At 44.6% G+C, this 24,418-nt stretch overlaps 2 long non-coding RNA genes across 2 annotated transcripts; both read right to left on the reverse strand.

Moving 5' to 3' along the window:
- Positions 1 to 4,485: 4,485 nt before the first annotated feature.
- On the reverse strand, positions 4,486 to 9,539 carry LOC112951572. The gene is made up of 3 exons (XR_003250244.1): positions 9,423 to 9,539; positions 6,665 to 6,874; positions 4,486 to 5,870 (listed from the first exon to the last, which is right to left on the reverse strand). It is a non-coding gene; the product is annotated as an uncharacterized LOC112951572 (long non-coding RNA).
- A 3,208-nt stretch (positions 9,540 to 12,747) lies between these two features.
- On the reverse strand, positions 12,748 to 20,075 carry LOC112951574. The gene is made up of 3 exons (XR_003250245.1): positions 20,012 to 20,075; positions 14,512 to 14,620; positions 12,748 to 12,765 (listed from the first exon to the last, which is right to left on the reverse strand). It is a non-coding gene; the product is annotated as an uncharacterized LOC112951574 (long non-coding RNA).
- Positions 20,076 to 24,418: the final 4,343 nt, after the last annotated feature.

Consider the following 24,418-nt stretch of genomic DNA (forward strand, 5'->3'; position numbering starts at 1 on the left):
CCCTCCCGCGCATGCGCGCGCGGCGGCGCCTCGGTGGGGATGCGGGCGCGTTTGCGCATGCGCGCGGCGGCGCCGCCTGAGGGGAGGTGGCGGCGGCCGTTGGCGCCGGGTCCTCAGGGCGGCCCCGCCATGAGGGCAGCGCCCTGGTTCTGTGCGGGGTTTCGTCCCTTCTGCCCCAGGCTGAGCTCCTTTTAAACTCGGTATCCGGGCACACAGGGGTTGGATGTGCATGGGGTAAAGTTAAACGTGTTCTGCCTTGTGATGCCCATCTTCAGCTCGTTGGTGGCAGCTGGAATTTCTGATACGACCTTTGTGACAATAATTTTCTTAAAATAGTGGAAATACATCCTTTGTGTGGCTCTTCCTGCTGTGGAAAGAAAGATGATGGGGAACCATTTACCGTTTTGCATTTGCTTCTCCAACAGCAGTGCGCCTGGCCTCCATGCGGACGCCTGAAGGACAGCCGCTCTCCTGAGGTACAACTGCAGGGATGAGGCCACGCTTGTTGTTTTTCCCTGTCTCATAGCTGACCCCTTGCTGTAAGGGCCCTTCTTGTGTTCTTAGACATGGGTGAAACCATCTTCAGACTCCAGCCCCTAGAGTCTCTGTGCTGTAACTGGCTCCGCGGGATGTGGAGCGCCAGTGAAATCACTGGGGCTGCGTGGTTGCTTGTATTGCACTGTCAGTGGCCAAAGGTTTGCATAGAAGAGAAAAAAACAGCTGCAAAATAAGTAATGTTCTGGGGGGAAAAGAAAAAGTAAAAAAAAAGGAATGGGGACAGGAAATTGCGGCCTTGGCCTTCGAAAAGCCTTGAAGACTCATCTCCCATCGCACAGTGATGGTACTGCTGAAAACAGTAGGATACGTATGCATCGATAAGCTGAGCACTGTGCTTACAGATGGCTCTTAATTCTAAGCCACTGCTACACCTGAGCTAGAAAGGGTAGTAGTTTCCAAAGTCCCTTAACCTGCTGGAAGGGGAAAGAGTGACATGTACAGAAGGAAACAAAAATATCATAATCCGGAGCATCTCCTTAGATGTGTTATCAGGAGATCCAGTGTGTGGTTTTGCAACCTGAGGCACTTGAACCACAATTTGCTGTTGGGCAGCTTCATAGCATGGGCTAGGGAATACTATATTGGTGCAAGCCCAGGAGGAGGAGTTGCTGCATAGGAGTAGAAAAGCCTTTTGCAAGCAGAAATTGCTGGTCATAATTGCTATTGAATTCCTCAAATCTTGGAATGCTGGTGGTGAAGGGTGAAGAACTGGTGAAGAGAGAAGGGGAGCAAGAGAAAAGAAGGGAAAGGAGGAAGATGTAGTTGTACATCAGCTTTATATATGCTGATATTTTGTAAAACCTCTGGGAAGAAATAAAGTGAATTCAGATTCTGATATTTATGACTGTAAAGACTAAGGAAATGTTTGTATTTCAGTTATCTTAAAGAAGTAGCTCTTGGTCTGCCTGCCCTGGAATTGCAGGTTTCTACTAGTGAGGCTGATTCTCTTAGGTAGGTTGAAATAGGCTTGACCTGCGCCTTGAAAGTAGAAAACACAGAATCAAAGATTTCATGCAATGGAATCTGAGGGGGATTTGATAGGACTGTGAGATTTCACCAACTTGGGGAATGCTTCAGGCCCTGCCTCCAGACATCTCAAATCTACCTGCCTTATTTTCTTTCTTCCAAATCTAATGTGTCCCCAATTATCTTACCCTGAATTGTCTTTTGCGTGTGTAATATAACTTACCCCCCAACTTTATGGTTGCCTGACTGTCAGAGGGGAGGAAGACCCAGCTTTTAGCCTCGTTTCCTAAAGGAACAAGGCTTACTCAGTCATTTTCCGTTGCGTTTCTAAACCTTGAAAGTGTTCTACCTGCTGACTGCCTTCAGTCACGTTTGACAGACCACACAAACACTGTGATTTCCTGGACAGTCGAACAAGAGGTTGGTGCTTCAGGAGGGTGTCCTTCCCACTGCGTTAGCCGAGGTCTTCCTGGATTCCAGGCATGGAGCAGTATCACATTTGGCCTGGGGCAGGGAAAAAGGTTCAAGCCTCCAAACAAGTAAGGATTTAATAAGCTTGGTTTAGGACACGTTTTGGTGTACAAACACTGCAGGATTCAAAGGCAGAGCTCATAAAATAAGTGGATGACTCGTGAGCTGAAGCTCAGGGCTTGAGTGGAAGCTTTGAGAGGCTGAGTGGAGAGGGGTGATTGGGGTGTAGATTGGCTGCCTTATAGACAGTTGTGGGCCTTAAAGGTGGCCAAGGCGGCACTGGCTTCCCTCAGCAAAGCAGCCACGGGCGAGGCTTTGGGCCAGCTTCCCATCTCGAGACCTGCAACTTGCTCTCAGTGCAAGCACAAGACCGAATTTCCAGCCCAGAGGAAGATGAGAGGGAGGAACATGCTGAAAGATGACTCCGACAGTGCTGGCACAAGAGAAAACTGGAGTGGAGGGTATTGCCTGAACTTGCCCGTACAGAGGTGGCAGTGCTGATTTATAACCAAGGATATTTAGGGATAGACAAATCCCTGGCAGGATGTAATGGCAGCCAAAGATGAAAAAAGATGCAGCGACGTTAAATTAAGAGCTGCCTGACTTGTACAGCCAAGAAGCCATTAGAGAAGCAGTAAAAGATAACAGGGCCACAAGATGATTTGGGGACTACGGAAGTGGTTGGAGGCTGCCCTTATTGGATCTCTGCCCCAAACTGCATGTGGAAACAAGTCTTGGCTAGTAAAGCTGGCAGATTTTCGCAGTAGGTAGAAGCAGCTCTGGCTCAAAGCACAATCAGGTTCTCATGATCAGAGTTCCAAAGGAAACAGGGACTTAAAAGGAGGAATTCCGAAGGAGGTGCCAGATTTAGCAGACTCCAGCTGCAGCGTCTCAGGGAGAAGCTGCCAGGTGCCATTTTGTGGCAGGTCTTTAAGGAGCAACCCGCAGCTCTCCAGCTCAGCAGCACCGCTCCTCTGCCCGTGCTCATCTCCCACAGGCCTCCCCTCTGCCCCAGCCTCAGCAGGAGGCGCCTCTCACTGCAGCCTCCTTTGGAGCCGCAGCCAGCGCCAGGGATCGCGTCCCGTGGCCAGCTGCCACCGTCACTGAGCAGGTGGTCCTTGCTCAGTGAACAAAGAGGAGGGGAAGGCTGCTCAGGTTTGCTCGGCTTCTGTGCCCCAGACCACGCTCAAGAACACACCAAGCAGCCCCACTTGCCAGAGTAGGAGCTGCAGCAGCAGCATGAATTCAATTCTGAATGAATGCCTCCCTCTCACGATGGCACAACAGGACTATCAGCTGAGTTATAAGGTCCTGGAGACATGACCCACAGCTAGAGTAGCCTAGAAAAAAAGGTGCTTCTTTACCTCTACATACATTAGTCTTCATCATTCAAGTGGTAGAGGAGCTACAGTTCTGGTCTCTTACAACTTGATCTGCAGGTTACTCTCAGTCCTACTGAAACTGAGCTTAAGATCTTCACAAAGCAGCTCCAGCCTTAGCTTTGCCCATTGGAGTTTGATTGGGCCACCACTCTATTTCTGTTTTAAGTTGGTGCTAAGAGCTGCCACCTGTGGCACCAGGCATCAAGAATCATTGCCCATGGCTCAGGCCTGTCCCTGAAAACAAACATTAAAATCTGATTATATACTATTTTAGCTGATATGCTGGCTGCTGACTTGCCAAATGTACCTTATTTTGATACCCTGAGGAGGGAAAGTTTGACAGCTGTTTTCATTGCCACCTTTTCACTGCATCCTCAGATACTGAGGACCCACTGAAGATCTTCCTTGACAAGGAATTGAACAAATTGGGACAGCATCACAGGAGAAGATGGATCAACATTAAACACAAAGCTGCAGCAAGGGTTCACTGCTGGGTACATACAGAAATTTTATTACCATTCCATAACCACTTCTGAGTCATTATGAAGCAATTTTCCCCACATTTCCTCTTTTTAAAATACTTTAGCCTTATTTGAGTCTTTGATCATCTGTTTTATCTGTGAATCCAACCATTCAAAACAACACAACCATTGAGAGTGATAGGTAAAAAACCCAACTCCCTTCCCTATATAAAGTTACACCATATGGCACATTTAATTAGGAAAATGTACATTTATATGTTTCCTCCTGTATACAGCTCTAGAAGAGTAAAAAAGGTGAAGATCTCTCCAGTTGTCACATTTTCAAACCAAGTAGCAGAGTCCTTGGCCTGCACCGGCAGCAACAGGAACCTGTACCCAGCTGTAACACTTGGTTCTGGGCTTTTTTTTTTTTTTTTTTTTTTTTTCCCCTTTTTTTAAACTCTTTTTGAAGTCTGCAATTTGGCTGTACGTGTGGCAGGACAGACTAGGTGATGAGTGGCACGTGCGAGGCTGCGGATTGGGCACCGCTGCCCCATTACCGCAGTGTGGCAGCCCGTGCCACCCGCTTCCTAGCCAGGGCACCTCAAAGCCTGCGATCCTCCTTGCAGAACACACCGGGCAGCACTGCCACGTGCCACTGACGCTCGATGCAACATTTCTGGCAGTACCCTCAGAATCACAGTCCCAGTACAGTGCACTAGAGCTTCACAGTACTCCTCAGTCTCCAACCCAGAAATAAATACTTGCAAGAAAGGACACTTCTGGAGGTAGACAGAGTGATGAAAACAAACATCCAGTAATGTCAACTTCATGGATCATTGTTAGAGTCAATAAAGCACGTTTTTCCATAAAAAAACGGTAGTAAGAACTTTTTTTCCCTCTGTTCTAGAGAAACAACCTTTACTTAAGAGAATTATTTCAAGTGAGAAGAATTCAAGCTGGAACATGTCACTGTTGCTGGTTAAACGAATACAGTTCCAAGGCCTTTCAGTTAGCAGCACTGAATTTGACACGTTCTGGTAGGACACCTACCAGACCTGCCAGCTTTCAAGTGCACTCCCTGAAATGGCTTCCTGCCCCGCTCACCTGGAAGCGGCAGCAACGCCAGGTTCCTTCACAGAACGCACATTTCCCTCAAGCTGTACTGCTTTACAGTGGCTTGTTGCTAAAATCCCTGAGCCTGCTGTCACTCCCATGAAAGGAGGCAATCCCGAAAAAGTTACAAAAGTCAGAAATTCCCTTTCAACCCATCAATTTTGTAACGGCAAGAAATCTGTTACCAAATGAACCTGCAGTTTCATCGAAGAAAACTGAAAAAAAAAATCAATTGTGCAAGGCCAGGGGAACCTGATTTTCATGTATTTAATGGTAAACAGCAAGCAGCAGCAGCAAGAGGCTTTCTCCTTCCATCTTCCTCATCAGGCCTTTGGTTGATACCTAAATCACAGCAAGACCTCCGCAGACCTGCTGGGCTGTTTGTAAATAGATGAAGTGGGTGAGGACCACCTGAAACCTGTCCACATTTCTGCCTCTAGCCACTCAGCACCTGGTGGGCACCTTTACTAAGATCAAAAAATTCCAGTTCCATTCTGGAATTCCACTGGAATTCCTCTTGCCTGACTCTTCCTCTCAGTGGGATGCCCAGTGTTGCTGTGTCTGCAGCAGCACCTGACCTTGCTACTGCTCCAGTGCATCCACCTAGTGGTGTCTTGATACTGAGGGATGAGCGTCTTAACACTTCCTACACCCCTGGGTCAGGTTTCTCTTCGCTGAAGAGCTTCCCTGGGTTGCACTGCTGGAGCATGAATCCCTCTGTGTTCTTATTGCCATGTTTGCAAGCACGTACTTGCAAACTGCCTCTCTGGAGCTGGCTGTGGCAGTTTCTGCACTTGATGCTCTGCTTGGGCTGAGCGTCAGCCTCTCTGCAGCCAACTGCCTGTGGCTGCTGCAGAAGAGTGTGGTGCCCAGCATCGGAGAGTGGAAAGGCACAAGGCTCCCGGTGTGGTACACTCTAGGGAGTGAAAAGGAGAGAAAAGGGAAAAGTTTCAGTGGTGCTGACATTAAAAAGCAAGAATCAAATAGCCAGAGACTATACTCAGCTCCCTGTTCTCCCTCATCTCCAGAAAGACCAGCTGATTCAACTTGGAGAGCTAGCTGATTCAACTTGGAGAGCTAGCTCCAAGTTTATCAGGGTCCCGAGGCAGATCAAGCATGTGTCCCATTCACATCATTCCCGGGCTCACTAGTTCAGTTTTCCATTGTCTCCTGCTTTGCCATTTCTACTTGTAATCCTGATTTTTCCTTAATTGAACCATCTATCAAAGCGAATCTTGTGTCCCTACTACTGAATTCTCTGTGAAGGATACACTGATCAATGTTGTTTTAGAACCATTAAAATTATGCCATAAAGAAGAGTTCTTTATTCCACTCAGAATCCTTTATCCAACTCAAGTCCCTGCAGAGATACAAAATGAACTATTCTTTGAGCAGTGTGAAGCTAATTACATATTTTCAGAAAGGCTTATTTTATATGCCAGTATAAGCGTAATAGATTTTAGAAAAGAACAGAGAAGCTGAAGCCAGTTGACATTTATATTAACTTGGTGAAGAGCTATCGGCCTATACATGGTTCTCTTTCAGCCTTGTTTTCAAATTTCAACTCCTAGTCTTGTCCAAAGTCACTGCCCTTACGCACTGAAGCCCCACTATCATACTGTCCTGGCCACTACCATTGTTTTATATCATTAACTCTCTGCAAAAGCCAGGAAAGGACACATCAACAAAACCTCCCCAGAGGAACCTCACCCAAATTGCTTTGTCTAAGGCTTCTAGGTGAGATCTGGCATCTTCACTGAAGGACAGCTCCATTCTGATCCTGCTGCTTATGGAGAGAGGCTGCAGGTTGTTTCCAGTCTCAGGGCTGTGTGAGCTGGTGGAGTGTGGCAATGAAGTCCAGGAACTGGAGATGTCAGCTCAGGCTGCCTGGACCATCAGCCATCTAGTTTGTTGGAGGACCTAGAGCAAGGTAATATTTGGAGCACAGTTAGTTAAAACGTGAAACCCAAATAAAAATAAGGTCACTGTGCAGTGAAAAACATTAGCTGAAATACAGCTTGAACAAAATCACTTTATTGCCTCTATACAATAAGAACATCATATTGTCCAGCTGGTGCTCTAGCCAAATTGTCCCTTCTCTCCCATCTCACTCTTGCCTTGGGCAATCATTGCTTATTTCACTAGTGCCAAGTATGAACAGAGCAACTAAGCATTGAGAAAGATTAAAACCTTGTAAAAATCAAGAAAAAGCAAAATGCAGAAGCTACCAGAGATGGAGACCTCAGGTTCTCCAAGAGCTCAAGTTCCCTGCGTCTTCCAAACCTACTTCCTTCCCGTGGGCAATCAGTTCACCCTTTTTTCCCAAAGGGAGAATCACCAATGATATGTGGTCTGCTGTTTGGTCTCCCCTCCCTACCGTGCAACAACTGGTGAAAATTTCACACTTTGAACTTTGATAGAGAGGCAGGAGTCTCAAAAATACTAAATCCTCAATGTATAATGAAAGCAGAGATGGATGTACTACTACCCCCTCTGGGTAATGCCGAGAGAAATTCTACCCTTATCTGTTGATAAAGCACTTGTACAGCTCTGGAGTACACAGAACTGGTGTACTTGGACCGGGAAAACAGGCAAAAATGGTAAGAAGCATGTGAATGGAAACAGTCTCCATACAGGGGAGAAATGCAGTACACTATGAAAGTAAGTAAGCCAGGGGAAAAGCTTCTGGAAAGAGAAATAGGAAGTTACAGTGAACATAAAGCTCTTAACTCAAGAGACAAGTTCATATGAAGCTATTTAACATGACTACAACATGCTATGATGCAATCCCACTGATTACACCCTACTTTATCAATGCTTTGTTTGTGTCATTTTGCAAAGTGACAGTGAAGCACCTCTGGAATGCGGATACCTGTACAACTGAAAATGGAGAATAACTAAAAGGTGCCTTCTGCATCCGCTAGCGAGCCCAGTACCTGCTTCCTCACTTATGGGAAACAGCTGGTGCCCAAAAATCCCCAGGGGCTCGTTCAAGTTCTTCTCATCAGGAGTGATGACACAAGTATGTCTCATCAGGAGTATTCTCCAGGTAGGAAAAGGTGTTTTGTCTGAATACTTACAGCAGGAAATCGTGCCTGCAAGGCAAGACTACTGTTTTGAGAATTCAGGTGGGCAATATCTAGCACATTCAAACTTTGGGAACCAGCAGGCACATTTCAGATCACTACCTCCCATCCTGAACAGGGAGCTTGTCAGCCTTATGTCTCAGACAGATGCAAGATGCAGGGGTTTCTATGCACCATGCAAAAAGATGCCAAGGACATTAAATTATGCACCGCTAAAAGATTTGCTCTGTCTGCAGCTAATGATCTGCGACCCACAGATGATCTCAGTACCAGTTGCCATCCCTCTGTGGCCCTCAACCCTGACATCTTTCCCTGACTTAAGCTGCAGCTGCATCAGACAGAATCAAACACGTTTGACCTGCTGACACTGCTTCCCAGGCCACAAGGCTTTAAGAAATCACAAAGACTGGCTGTAAAACTATTAGAAGTGCCAACTGTACATTTGCAGAGTGGCTACATGTTTTCCAGACAGACTGACAAAGGGCTGTTCTTAACACCCTCTTGACTGAAAGGCTGCGGCTCCTCGAGCTGTGCTACCCGCCAGCTGCAAGCGACAACCGTCCACATCCATGCAACGGCCTCCACTTCAGTGGTGTGTGGCCTGGCTAGTGTCCAGGGCCCCCCAGCCTCTGCTGTTTGAGTTGGACTTGGGCTGTGTCCCGAGCCCAGGAGTGGGTTTAGACAGCCAAGCAATTCTGAGGCCACTTAACATCTGCTTTACTCACAAAATCTCCCAGTAGATAACCCAGTACTTCGCCATAGGTAAATCTTTTAAATTAAAAGATTTGTGCCATCCAACAGCGTGAATAACTTGAACACATCAGCCAGAAATACTCCAGCCTATTGACACTGCAAAGAGCTGGTCTCACTTCACACTGGTACCAAAACATCAGCTGCTGCCCAAGCAGCGAGGACAGCCAGAACATGGCAGAGAACCACATTCCTCAACACAGGCCTCACCTTGACCTCCAGCAACACGGAGCTATTTCAGTCTTCAGAATGGGGAACACCACTCTCAGAAACACCAATATGAGAAAAAATTAACTCCTTGGACTAAGTATGAGCTGGCAGTCAAGCAGAACGACAGCTCTCCCTACAGGCAAGCATTCCAGCTCCAGGCTAACCTGAGAATTTCTAAGGATGAATCGAGAGTTAGAGGTCACGTACCAAAGAGAAAACCTGTTTGGTACTATCTTTCAAATCTAGGAAAAAATAATCACTTTAAGATACACTTTCTCTGTCTTTTATTCCTAATGGATTTTAAAATTTTGTTGCCATCTCAAGTCTCAGCACATGGAAAACAAGCTCTCATTATGCAGAACTAAAGCAATTTCCTCCTGTCATCCACCCAGGCTAATCACTAAAGTTTGATTTGTAAATACCTTGGTGTCACGATCTCTTTGTACTGGAGCTTCTCCTCTCGAGTGGCTGCTGCCATTCACATGGAGATCATGATGTTATTGATGTTGTAGGAACTTTCCGTTTTTCTTCCTTTTGAGGACTGCTGAAACACAGAGGATGAGAAACCCCTTAGTGATGTTAGTACAAAAGCACAATTTTAATATAACATTATCTGCAGTAGGTTTTTTTTATACCACCTCCGCTGGCTTTCAATGAAACAGATCACACGACCTCTGTGGGCCAGTTTATTCCTATATGGCTTAGTTTATTTCTATATCAAGTAGGATACTATTCACCCACCTTCCTGGGTGGGATTTCACTTATAACATTAAATTATTTTTGCTATAAGAATGATTTGAATACAAACAGACAGAGAAGGGATGATTCAAGGAATAAAATCAGGATTTCTTTAAATTAAATAAAGGAACTTTACTTGCTTGGCCTTGCAAAACAGGACAAAAAAATACTGGGAGAAGTCTGTTCCTGTCACTCGGAGCACCCAATGGCCTATTGGCAAGAAGTGGAAGGGAACAGTGCTAATTATTAACAAATCTGAAGCACTGGTCTTCAAGGTCTCCTTTGACAATGAACTTGGAGAAACAGGAATTATTCAGTACATTCCTACATATAAAATGCTTATTGCAGGATGTATCTTTTAACCTCTCTAAAACAAGCAAACATTATAGATCATCTCAGCTCATGTTCTTGCTTCATCTGGAGAAATCCATAGCAATTCCATTCTCTTACTCTTTATTTAATACCATTAAACGCATTTCCCAGCAGTCCCTTTGCAAGCTGAATTCCCAGTGGATCTGCAGGCCCAAGGGAACACTGGCTAAGAGAAGTGTTTCCAGCGTCTCCTCTATGGCTACTCCCCCTGTTAAGACACTTTGCCACAGCTTTTGTTTTGAGTCACCATTGTGGAGCTGCCAGCAAAAGGGATTTGGCTGAAAAAAGGGGTTGCAGGAGTCTCTGGGTGCAAAGGATGATATTTGTGTGCCCGAGAATGGGGACGCTGCGACTGTACGTTCCTTCCAACTGCCTTTCCCCATTAGACAACAAACCTGTTAATAAAATTTGAACAGGAACCCAAGGTGAAATCAGACTGTTCTAAAATCAGTTGGTGAAGTTGCTACCATAAGTTCACATGAAACCTTGTGAGGAACACCATGCAGAACGGTGACACGGGGGAACAAACATTCACACTTAATTTGCTGTTCAGCACGGAACACGCCAGCTCAAGGATGTCACTTTGGCTGCAGGTTTCTAGGCTTAGGTGGAAGATGATGGAAAAATTTTAGCCAAAGCCAAGACTTCAGTCCAAAATACAGCCCCTTAAAACACCCCCAAAACAATAAAACCACCAAAATCTTTCCTTCATTGTAGCAACGGTCAAGCTGGTCCCATTTCTAACAACCACTCCAATGACAATCACACTGATTTTAAGACCAATGTACTCTTCTTTTCAGAGTCCTATGGAATTCCAGATCGACATACTTTCTTCTCCTACGTTAGTTAATTTTGAAAATTTTCTCCCACTTGTGCCTTAGCCAGATACCATAATGGATCATCTTCCCAATCTGTTGTGCCAAACTAGTCCTTGCTTCTGTATTCAAACCTTTCCTGAAGGTCTAGCTCTTCTGGGAGGCTCTTGGTACCTTGCAGGTACAGAGAAGTTATCCTGCACTGTTGCATCCCTCAGCAGAACATGCTCCTCACCCACAGCAGGTGCCCAAGCTTGCAGAGCCCACGTTGTCCACAACAGCTGCTTGGGTACAGCTTCCTGGCTAAACATTTGAAAAGGAAGGAGGTCGAGAGTGGCAGATTAGCTAAATGTCAAACAGCTGCTGCAGCTTCACTTCATAAGATGGCTTCAAAATCCCAAACTGATCTTTTAATCCATACTGAAATGCAAACAATCCTTCAGTGATGAAATTCAATAGGAGATCAAAATTACTTAGCCTCAGCACACAAAGAAGCATGTCATCTTGCTTAATTAAAATAACAAAGAAAATGCCGTGCTCCCCCAGCTCCAATTCAAGCTGTATTATCAGCTGCATGCATACAGGAAGGAGGCAGACTGGTGGCAAAATCACTTGCAGTGTTTTTGGGGCATCCTCTAGCAGGTTCCTTTCATTTGTTCAACACTAACCACCTGCCTGCTCTATACTGACTCACTTTGTCCTGAGTGGATTGCTAGGAAAAGGTGTCTCTTGGAAGATAACATTAACCTCCAGGCTAGTGAAACCTCAGCTATAAAGAGGAGTTTAGCCTGATTAAACCTTGTTAAATCACGTAGCTCAGGACTCCACCAGCAAGCACACAAGCTGGTGCTGCTGATTTCCGTTCAGCAAGTTGGTTTTGTTTCATTTGTTCATGACAATTTGTATCAGCAGCTGCAGAACACAGCAGGTATTTTAATCAGCAGCTGGATGTCAACATCTGAAATGCCAAGGACATGTCCAGCTGGCAGGCTGCACACTGTGCTACCTTTCAAAAATAAGCACACCTTTTAAAGAAAGCCAAACAGCCCACAACGTTTTCATCAAAGAATTTGCATATTTTCATCTGGTTTCCCTGCTCCTAGCTTGAGGAACAAAAGAGCTGAGCCAGTTTCATCTTAAACTTCTGTAGATCATTTTAACAATATCAAGTCTGATGGGCTAAAGAAAAAAAATGACACCTTACAAATCAGTGAAGGCAGCATGCAACTGTCAGCAGCAGTCAATTGTTATCACAATGGGAAAAAAGCTATCAGGATTTTCCAGGCAAATACCAACATACTTTATTAAAATAAAGCATCATAAGAGCTTTTTGTTTAGCTTGTTCCTATGAGCTAAACAAAGAAAATGGTGAGGCTTGTCTGTGTTTTATATAGTCTCTCTGTAACACGTGCTTATATGGTCAGGATCCCTACAATTTGCCAGACCCTGACTTGGTCATTGGGTTATTACTATCGGACAGAGCTTGGGATTATCTTCCACTGGAAAAAGGGACCCACTTACTCCATTTCATGTGAACTGGTTGCCCTCAAGTACTGGAGATAGATAGATAGATAGATAGATAGATAGATAGATAGATAGATACACGCACACATGTATATACATGTGTGCGTGTATATATATGTATATAATGCCACAACCTCATCTCAGTTTTGCTTAGCTCACTGGAGGCAGCCAGAAGCGAAGAGTGCAGCTTTGAAAGAGGCTGGATCGTGTTGTTTTCCAGCATGGGACATCTCCAAAGCGGTGAGTTAGCAGCTCAGCAGGATGTGCAATCTGTCCTTTCTCAGTAAGGTTTCAAAGAGCAAGTGGAGAGCGTTGCCTGAAGGCAGAAAGAACAAGTCGTTCTGGTAAGCACAAATTTCCTCTTTTCATAGATGAAAACAGTCCTGCACACACAGGGCAATTAACACTTGCTGGTACTTAAGTAGAACAACAGAATGACCTGGGTAATTATTCACAGACTAAAAACAGAAACATGGTGAGGGGCTCCCTCCCCGCCCAAATGATGGGATAGCGAGTGCAGGGGGAGAAGATCCTGCTTCATATTATAAGCACGCAACGTTGTCACCATGAGCTAGGAAAGGATGGGATGGAAGGGAGAATCCTGCAGTGCTGCAGGCTCTCCAGGGACATGGTGCAGGGGCCACTGTCTGCAGAGGTTTTACAGCTACACAGGGTGCCCGAGTCGGGCCATGCACAGCTGCACTTCACACCAAGAGGGTCCAGCGGCTGGCAGGAGGGAGAACAGACGTGTACAGAGGGAAGTATTAAGTCCTTCAGACTGTCTTTTCCAAGTCAGAAAGTAGGCACTCACCAGCAAACAGATCCTGCACTGCTGACAAAAATAAGCATCAGTTCTGCAAGGTGCAAAGTAAGATCTGCTCCCAGGGTAGTTGTCAGAGCAGTGAGGAAGAGCAGCTCAGCAGGCACGCTCTCCTTGGAGCACAGATGAATCACTGTGTTACCCTGCTATTTCCTCCCCATCAAAATAATTACTTATATGAAGGGGATATACTTTATGTCTTATTATTTATGTTTCCAAGGCAAAACATTTCCTTACAACTCCACTGCAGCCATAATATTCCATCACTGCTTTTGTTTTTTTAACCTCTCCAAGCATCTGCCATACCTTTGCCATGCGCTTCTCTTTCATCTTCCTTGGAGACTCTTCATAGCTGTGATGCTTACTAAAACCTCAGTGCCTTCCTGCCTAACATTTGTATCAAGAACAGTACCCATCATTCTGACCAGTATTGTTTCATTTTTCATCCTTCCCATCTGTAAGAGGCTGGTGGCTTAATTTGGAGCTCCTTACAAAGAGGCTGTTGTTTTGTTTAGTCTATGGCTGAGGAATTAGTAAGCTGCAACCAAAATAGCTCAGTTGTAGCTCACTCATCTTTTTCCTCACCATTACTAAAACACACACCGTGTCCCCCATTCCCTCTCCAGTGATACATCAGGCCCTGTAACATCAGTCAAGCCAGAAGAGGGAGCTTTATCAGTCCTTTTATCTACAGGACTATTATAAACCTATTAAATAGGTTGAATTAGACCATACTTGTTTGTGCTCTGGCAAATCAAGAGATCCAAGACTGGGGAAAACAGTAACTTTTAATCTGCATATTACATTTGCAGCCTGTCATACACCAACATCCCAAATCTCAAATGCTGTTTTAATTTTTCAGATTTGTTTTATTTCTTTCTTTGTTTTTCTCCAGTAAAATCAATAATCCTAAAAAGTACGAGGCCGCTGCCTGGGCTAAAATCTGAGATATGCTCTGGTCATGGTGATCCAGAAAAGCAGCTTGATTTTTAAGAACTGAATTTTAGAATCGGTTTCTAAACCACAGTTAACCAGAGAGCAGCCCATGCCATTCTTCGCATGTGCATATATTTGCAAGGTGAAGCTTAAAAGAGCTCAGAAAACTTTGGATCAGGAACGAAGTCCTGTGTTACGACATTTTTTACTAAAAATAATTGCATTCGCTCTAAGTACAAAACACAGCCTATTTCCCTAAGTAGCAGGCAACTCCTTTGCTTACCGTCCTGCAACTCCTTACCTTACCGACAGAAAGGATGCAGGAAGGAGGTCATGAAGCTCCTTCGGCTTGACAAGCATCCCTGAAACATTCCGATGCATCAGAGAACTGCTGCTCGAGGAGCCAGCGCACAAACTGCAACCAAATAGAAGCAATTGTCACGATCTCAGAACCAGAAAGGTAAAATACTGTCTGGTGGCTGACACCTCCCCAGCAGCAGCTAATGCTTACCAGTTCTTTTCTCATCACATTCTTAATCTTACCTAAATTGTAAAAATTGATAAAAATTTTTGCAAATTTCATTCTCAGCACAAACTGAAAACCAAGGGGTCCTAACAACTATATTTTCACCAATGAAGTGTAGGAATCACTACAATCATTAGTAACATACACTAATACCACAATGCTTTTCCTTTCCAGAGGATGATAGCTGTTAAACTTAGTGCCAAATGTTATTTCCATTTCTCTCCTATTGCCATGGACCTATGATTGTAAGATTGTATTTCAAAGCGTAGGTAACATTCTATTGCCCCATTATGTGCTCTTCTACCAAAACCAGTGCCTCCTTAAAAGAGCTTCTCCCTCTGTATTCAGTCACGCATTCAGATTGGCATTAGGGAGACTTGTTGGTTCGTCAGTTTTCTTCGTCCTATACAAATGTGATAAAAAATTCCTGGTTTGAATGGCAAAAGCTCTACGCAACCTACAAACATAAAATCTGTATTTTTATGCAAGCCAAAAAGACAAGCTTGATACTCCACCTCCATGGTGAGCTTGTAGGAAATCGATGTCACCAGACATCCAACCTAGGTGGTGGCCAGTGAAGAGGCTTTAAAACAAGGACAACAAAGCACTTGGTCCCGATTCTTCTGTGAAAAGCTGCTGATTTACATCTAAGGTCAGATCCTTCTACAGTGTCATCCACTCGTTTTCAGTCCCGTACTTAACAGCCAAACTCTAACTAACTACATGAGTCCATGAGGAAATTAACTTCTAGAAAAAGGAGGTATCTAGAGACCCAGATCTGCCCAGATATTTCTGAACTACACAAATTAGGAAGACAATGAAGTTTCACAGACAACAGGAAAAGGTAATTCAAATGAGAAAGTGAGAAATATCTAATATTCACATGATACCAAGCTAATTACACAAAATAAGGTAGGAGAAACCCTTAAAAAATTAGCTGCAGAACTACATGAGATTATTTTTCACCCAAATAGTTTCACACTCCCTATTACCCTGCACTATGCTGCAAGCTGCTGATTACGGGTATTTTATACCTGAACCTTTACAAACCGTAACAGTTTCCAGGAATTCGCTTGGCCACGGAATGAGGAGGAAAGGTTTGTTGTTATGGGCCGCCAGCCCTCAAATCTGGGAGAACTGGCGTTACACCAGACAGGTCATTCCATGTGGAAAAGTCAGTGCTTCCAAGCATGTCGTAGCCCGAGCTACAGTCTAACAGTCATCATGAATTTGCCAAGAGCAGTTCCCTGCTCCTTGCCCTGCTTGTTTGCCCATCAAGAGGCAAGAGGTACCGACTTGCACCAAGACATATCAGTCCAATAACTTGTTCCAAGAATGGGAAACAGTTGTTGAAGGTCTAAATACCAGAGGTAAATGTGTTGAGAACTCCTAATACTCCACCAGTTTCCAGCAGGTTGCTGGCTGGCGACTTTTTCAGCCATAGAAAGACCTTGTATTCAGTAGCTCTCAGCTTCTTTAGTCAACTTTTGAAACCATTTATCATCCATAATGTCCTATAACAAGGAACAAGCCAGTTTCAGTTCATTTTCAACTTTCACTGACCTCCAAAGGAGGCTTCCTGGAGAACTTTGGCTTAAAACTGCAACTGAGGAAAGGATCGCTGTCTTCACTGATGAGCAAGTCTCTCCACTACTATGCTACTCGTGAGCTGCTTGGAAATGACTCATTTAATCTATGAGATAGTTGGTGTCAGAGGGAGGAAACATGGTTTCCAAGCCAGAAATGCATGGGTGAGTCCCAGACATCTAGCCCCTTCGGCCTCCTTTCATCTCTCCCCCTAACAAAAGCCAGCTGTTCTAACAGACATTTTTAACAGAAGCAACAACATTCCTGGCACTACACTGAAACTGCTTGGAAGAAAAAAAAAATAAAATCAAGTCTGAAATTTGCATGTGGTCAAGCCACTGGAGTTTTCAGTCACACAACAGCCAAAACCGGGTGACTAAAATTGACTTCCACTTCTTACCCTCTGCACTAGGAGAAGAGCGTAATTGTACTTGTCACCACAACTGTCTTGTGGATTCTGCTGAGAAAAGCAACAAGTTGCTTGTGGTTCTGACAAATTACCATTCAGTTACTCTTCCAAAATAGATATTGTTTTAGCCATACATACTGGGCACCTAATTCAATGAAATATGCCTTTTTTGTTACTGCTATAGGGTAACCGAGTTCAGGTTTCCTAAGCAAACACAGTTTTCCTTGTGGCACGCGTTTCTGCTCAGTGAGCAGAACAGATCATAGAACATAATAGAACAGCTAATAAAATTTTATAATCATGTTCTAAAGCTCCACAGATGGAGCAGTAAGGCTTTTAAAATTCCTTTAACAGTGCTCATCCATTCTATTTGACTGAAGCAAGAATTTAAGGATATGCAAAGAATGCAGAACATTTCTGTTAACACAGAACACGTCAAATACTGCTTTGCTGGTATCAGCTGACATATTAACATATGAAAAAAAAATCGAAGTGACAACAGTAAATTATAAACATTAAAATAGTATATGAAGACCAAACTATTTCATGTGATTTATGATCTAACTTCAACAAATCCTACTGCTGTTAATTTAAGATGCTCTTCAATGTATCAATGTTTTCTGTTTTCCTTCCATGATTGTCCAGTGAGCTTCCCAAGTGCTAAGCTGCTTTTCCACACTCCTCAAGAAACAGAGGGAATAGTGTCTCTTGTCAGATATTTGGGGATGGAGGATAAAGACTGCAAGAGATACTTGTTCTTTTTGGAGGCCATCAGTGACAGAGAACCCAAATGACCCTGCTGCTTCGTCAAGTCTTCAGGTCACCACCAAGGACTACTGCACCCTGGGAATAGGAAGTGATGTAGAAATTCATTCAGAGATGGCACATCCTAACAAATTATTTCTTGAGATTGCTCCAGTAAGGAGTTGGATTTCTATAGAACTATTGTTCTATTGTTAAATTCTGAATTAATTTACAGAAATACGTAAGGAAAGGTTACTAGGCTGGTATCAATACCATTTATTTTTCCTAGAAGAGCCGTCCACATTCATGGCTCGTAATTTATACACTGTTTACAAGATCTTCCAGCTCTGCTCACAACTACAGGAAGCTTTAGCCAACTCCATTAAAAATCAAATGAAGGCAGCCTGCTGCTGCTCCAGGCACATAAATCCCCTCATCCTTACCACACTTACTCTGTGTCTTGTGACCCACAAGCAACATTCAACTCCCTAACCCATTTCTCCTCATTATTTTCTCCACGCTCAACAGTAGGTTAATACTTTCCTATATTAGGAAAACATCTCTCCAGTAAAAGATGCAGGTTGGAAATAATTGGAAAGTTAGCCTTCCTTCAGCGAGAATGAGTATTATTCACTATGCAGTCTGCAATTCATAGCATGTGTGCTAAAACTAGGCACATACTGGCAAAAATTTTACAAAGAACAAATAACATATTCCTCACATTTATATTTGGAGTGTTAAAACTACCACAATCATTTGAGAGCAATAACTGCTTTGCAGTAAATTCAAGATTTGTATAAAATGTGTTACATAAACACATTTGAAGAAATGCTGAAATAGATGAGACAAGCTGCAGTTACTTAAAAAAAAAAAAGATTTAAAGCATCTGAAAAGATGGTATTTCTATGTATGTCATTGTTCTGCATTAGAGATTAATGTCACTGAGGTCTCAGACCCTTAGGAATTATTGTTTTCCACAGAATTGGAGCATAATTTAGGTTAGAAGGTAACTCTGAAGGACCTCTAGCCCAAGCTTCCCCTCAAAGCAGGTCCAGAATGCATTTTCTTAAGTGACTTAAGAGCTCATCTCTCATACACAACCAATAAATTTTCCCCTACAAATACTATCAATTATAAGCCTTACTACCAGACCCTATCCCCATGTTGGAATGGTCAATTCAACTGTGCAAAAACATTATATATATATACATATAAAAAACATGGAGCAGATTTTTTTGTGAGTGTGAGCAGCCAAGGCAAGAGCCTGGATCCCTCTAGATAAGCATAGAAGCATTTCTCTCCTTTGCGCAGAGCCATAAATAAATAAATAAATAAAACTGATGGGCCAGAGACCTAGCTTGTATCGCCTGTCACAGAGCAGCACTATATGTTTTTTACTAAGAGCAACCGTTGCCTTCATTCCAAGTCATGTGAACAAAGGCCTGTCTTTGAGGACCACTCTGTAAACCTCTGCATTAGCAGCTGCTGCTTGGGCACTGTGCACTGGGCAATAACCTTATCAGCCTCCTCGGGAGCAGCCCTGCTTGCAAATCAGAACCGGCGCGGCCCTGGCCATGACAGGTGACAACTCTCACTGTGGCACTTTATCCAGCCCAGCACAAGAGACAACCGTGATGGACGTGGCACAGGCAGTGCAAACAGGATGACAGACCGTTAGAAACAACAGCTAACGCAGACACCACCGTTCACAAGTGCAGGCTGGTACAAGTTGTGGTGTTCACAAGGCTCTACTTCTGCTGTCACGAATAGTGTGTAATAACATTACACAAAATTACTTCAAAATCTGTTAATGCAGACAGGAAGGAATTTCCAGGGGGAATAACCCGGGAACATCCACGTCTTTCAGAAAGGTCTGACAGGCATCTTAACTGCATTAAATTGTCTTTGAAATGCACCACATGAGCACAGTTTAGGAAATGGCACTAAGAAGATAAGTCTTCTCTGTTCCAATCTGTTTTCTGGTACTGCTTTCTGGTGCGCTTCAGAAACATTTCTAGTTAAATATATATATATAAAGCACTTTAAATCTGTTTTGAAATAATATGAAAGACCAGTCTCAATGTGGACACTGGACTCCAGAAAGATGGAGCAGGAGGATTTTTTCCCCCATCAGAAAGACGAAAGCTCTGCTGGCCACTCGCCCAGCTCACTTCTTCCACGGGACGGGCAGTGTCACACTAAAGGCTGTGGTGGCTGCTTAAAAAAAAGGCTTCACAGGTAAAGTGACAGTAAAAAAACACCCGATCTAACCGTGGGCACAGAGCCACGAAGCTCGCTGGAAGGTTCCAGGCGGCAAAGAAACATTTCCCTGGCCTTTTACCTCAGGAAAAGGGGCAAAGCGGCTATTTCAGGAGCCGCGGTTAAAATTACGCTTCATGGTGAAGGATGCCCAAAACCCACGTGTGCGCAGCCATGGCACTTAAGTAACTCTAATAAAAAAAAATAAATAAATAAAACGGAATAAGTAAACAAATCAAGGTCCATCGGGGTAGGGAAGGGGGCACTTGCCCGGTCCTCACCGCCCGCGCTCTGGCCCGCTGTCTCGGTGTCGCCGCCGCTGCTCTCGGTGGTATCGGTGTCGCGGGGGCCCGCGCGGGGACGGGCGGGGGCAGCTCGGCGGGGGCCACAGGGGCCACAGGGGCCATGGCCGCTGTCGCCGCCGCTGTCGCCGCCGCCTCCCCTCAGGGCAGCGGGCGGGAACGCGCGGCCCGCCCCCCCGCGGAGCCGCCCCCCGCCGTCCGGTGCCGCCCGCCCATTGGTCCCCGCTGCCGCCGCCGCTGCCGCTGGTTGGCTCCTGCCGCTCGCGCTCTCTGCAGAACGGGCGCTTCCCACCAATCAGAATGGGTAAATACTCCCGAGCACGTGCTGGAGAGGGAAGGAAGCCGGGACGGCGAGCCAATCAGGAGCGTTAGCCCGCCCCCACCGGCTCTATATAAGCGCCGCGGGTGGCGGGAGAGAAGGTGCTGCCGTGTGTGAGGCGAGCCGCCATCTTGGCCGATGGTGGCAGCGACTGAAGGGGCCGTTTCGCCGGGCCGATGTTCTGCTGCGGTCCCGATGCGTGGCTTGACCCTGGCTGCACAGTGCGTCCGTACATAGAGCAAAATAAAGCCCTGGGTGGCACGGCCCCAGCGGGAGGATGGATTTCCTCCATTCCTAACCCATGTTGCATGCTACTTCCATTTAAAAGCATATCAGGCCGCGATTAATCTTGCTCAAGTAATGAAGTGAAGGAGGCTCAGCTGGTTTTCTTGGGCTTTCTATGCTGTCTGGGTGCACAAGACTTGCAACCTGAACGGTTCAAGGGGATGATGACCGCCATAGAATGGGACCAGGTCTTCGAAGCAGATCAGGAGTTAAACCAAGAGCTCTTGCTGTGGGAATGCTCAGTAAAACTAATTCAGAATAGCAGGCACAGTGGGTACGTTCAGCTTAGGAGCTTTAAAGGAAAAAAATGCAAAAATAAAAGGCTAATGCTGTAGCTCTACATGAGTGACTCACAAACTTGGATGTTGACCATGGCTGAAGTCAGCATCTCCAGGATACCTCATGGCCTGCTGCCTCCTCTGGTCCCTTCCAGTCGACATCTTCCTGAATTACCCTTTTATGGTTTAATTACGCAGGGTTAGCATGACCCTGCTGGGAAGAGGAATCTTCTTAGGAAACAACCAACTACAAACCACATAAAGGAATTGCAAAGAGCAGCTGGAGCACATAAACCACCAAAGAAATGCGAGGACTGAAGCATCAGCGTTCCCACATATGCTCACCAGAAGATGGGTGTTTCGATGTTATTTCAAGCAGTAATACTTTTATTTGAAGTTCCAAAAAAAAAAGGTCACCAAGTTATTTATTGCACACAAGGGTTTTATTAGCGGTTTGTGGCAAGCTTTCCTTATTGTTGCAGCAGATGAAAAACACGGTTTGTGAAAATGTTGTTTAGTACTTGATTAAATATTTTTTTATCAAAGTAATCAGCCAAGAGCAACATTTCAGAATTTAAAGTTTGCAGTTGTTTAATTTGGCCATGCAAAACCTATCCCCAAAGGTTTATTTTATGGTACAGCTGCAGCTGAGGAGGTAATGTCATTACTGGTCGTATTTTCAAGCCCATGTAATTCAGAGAAAATTGTATCCTTTATAGCAATCACTAAACCACAAAAAGGTGCCCAAGGCAAGTGAAATAGAGGGAAAGAAAAAGAAAATAATAGAAAAAGGAGGAAAACACGGATTTAAGAAGGGAAAGAGGATAAAAAGTCCTTTTTTTTTCCTGAGATCTTTAATGGGTTATCCATTTCCAAGGAATAAAGATTTTCTAATTGGAATGGTTATAAAGTTGCAGTAAGATATCAGTGGTGCAATTGTTTCGGAGTGGGGGTCTTAGGGAAATTCAGTGGTCATACTTGATTTTTGAGCAGCTCCTGTAACTGCTTTAATACCCAAGAACTATACGCATTCTGCCAGGTCTCGTCATGAAGTGATATTAGTAATTAAAGCACAGAGTTTATTATAAAAGGATAAGGGGAGATTTGTTACCAACCAGTAACCCAGCATAGAAGGTTCCTTCAGAGGCACATTTTATATTTTAATTAGCAGCTCCATCACGCGCTTTGCTTTCACAATTCTTGAACTGAAATTAAAATGCAGTTTATCCATTTGCTCCAGTACCTTCTTTTCTGTCATCAAACACCTCATCCACGTTAGCAGAAGTTTGAAAAGTAGAGCAGAAAATTTTAACATCTTCTGTCCCAACACAGGAGATTGGAAAATCATCTTCCCTTTGTTGGTCCATTGATTACAATGACACACAAGACCAGATAGATTTTCCTTTGGGAGATTTTGGGGTATAGAGACTTTTTTTCCTTGTTTCCTGCTTCTTTTCTTTTTAGAATACTTTTTGTTTTTAACAGAAGTGATTTGTTCTTCCAATTTCACTTCAGAAGTTCTGATTTCTTACACAGTAATTATGAGGTTTTGTTCCTTTCCTGGTTGCATTCAAAGATGTCTTGAGCCTTGCTGCTTCACCACACTGGTTTATTGCTTCTCTGCCTCATCTTTGGCCAGTTTCTATGGGTTCCTTTACTCATCACTGTGCTACCTTCAATAATTTTATTTTGTGTTTGACTATTTACTAGAATACTGCAGTTTCCCTGTAAGATTCCATGTCACTGCCGCAGTTTTGGAAGCATTCAGGGTGAAAAAAGAAAAAAAAAAAAAGATTTCTGATTCTCAAGGATAACAGGCTTTTCAAGTTAATCCTATCCCCTGCCCGGCCCCCTCAAAAAAAAAAAAAAAAATATATATATATATATATATATATACACACAGAAAGAGAGATTAGGAAAGCTTGAATTAAAATGGAAATACTTGCATCCATAGCACCACATTTTTCAGCGTGCTTTGGGTATTGTGTCAGAAAAAGTTATCAGTCAGTCTTACGTCTTCCAAGGATAATTTCCTATGAAATTACATGAGCACGGTGTTATTTTCTCTGTCTTTAGGACTGCTGCAAGGGATAAGAAGCGCAGCAGGAGGAATTGCACGTGGGCACAGCGCAAACTCACAGCCCGGCCAGCGCAGTCCAGTCCCGTCCCATCCCGTCCCGCTGTGACGGCCACAGCAGCCGGTGCCGAAGGGACGTGGACGGGACAGAGGATGAGGGGGAGCTCAAGGGGATGCAGCTGTGGAAAATATGGGAATGTTGGGGTGTCCAGGGAAGACCTCAAGATTCCGGAGCACGGGATCAAGGGCTGTTTTGTATCGTAATAACAAGCTGTGCTGTTGTTGTGGGGCAGGGACACGGGGACTGTAACGACTGTGACTGCTATTTGCTTTAAATAGGGGGCAATAGGGAACTGCTTTTAGTTACTTCTTGCATAGGATCTTTTAAGGATTTAAAAATAGTAAAAAAAAAGATTTTTATGTACATGCGTACTTTTTCATGTTGACCCAATGTAATCAAATATCCTGGAATTAAAGATTTATTCCACCTCAGCAATCATTTATTTCTGGTCTGAAAATCAATGTACTAGAAGGCAGTTGAGAATAAAAAAAAAAATCAAAATACAATTATGGTTCATTTCACTCGTTACGAGTTATTTCATTTTACTAGTTATGAGGAACGATTAGCTATGTTTAAACAAAAAGGCTGTTTTATATTCTTGAGCCAAGCCTGTAATAACGGCATAAACTGCCCCCTTGCCGGAGCCCTCTCCTCTTGCCTCCCGCGAGGCCCCAATGACGTGCTGGGTTGTTTTTGCAGTTTATTTTATACTTTTATACTTCTAAATTTTTATGCTTTGCTGCTTCGAGAGTCCCACGTGGGACTCTTGAACTTTTAAACCAGGTAGGTCGGGGGGGATCCCGCTTTGGGCTCCTTTCCATCGCTTTTGGCCTCGCGTCCTTTGCGCGGTGAAGGGGCCTGCGGAGCACGGCAAGAAATGGGGATTTCATGACGCTTAAATACATTCCAGGGACATCAACGCTTCCCCATGAGAAAGCTCTTAAGCGAGAACAGGTTGAAGAGGCCGTTTGGGTCACTTGGAAGCCGGGCTTTTCTTCGCAGACTGACATTATTTGCTTTATAAATACGAGGAGTGAACAGAAATGGCCAGAAGAACAAGATGAAAGCTGCGCGTGCTGCTGCTAAAGCCCGCACCACAACTGCGGTGGCCTTGCGGTGTTAAGGGACTTAAATCATTACAATTTTCCACAGTTTCAAGCCCCCTTTTTGTTCGCATTTGTTCGCCTTTGCCTGGTTACCCGGGGCCTGTAATGGCGGCCTCCCCCCGCCCCCAGCAATGGCGCCCGCCGTTGCCACGGCGACAGGCCCCGCCCCCTTCCGCGCGCGCCCTTCCCGCCTGGCCCCGCGCGCGGCGCCCTCGCTGGTAGGACGGCAAAGCGCGGCGGGAGGGGGAGCGGGCGCGCGG

The sequence above is a fragment of the Nothoprocta perdicaria genome, unplaced genomic scaffold (assembly GCF_003342845.1).
Source record: "Nothoprocta perdicaria isolate Ctin4 unplaced genomic scaffold, notPer1 scaffold_357, whole genome shotgun sequence".
NCBI classification, from domain to species: Eukaryota; Metazoa; Chordata; class Aves; order Tinamiformes; family Tinamidae; genus Nothoprocta; species Nothoprocta perdicaria.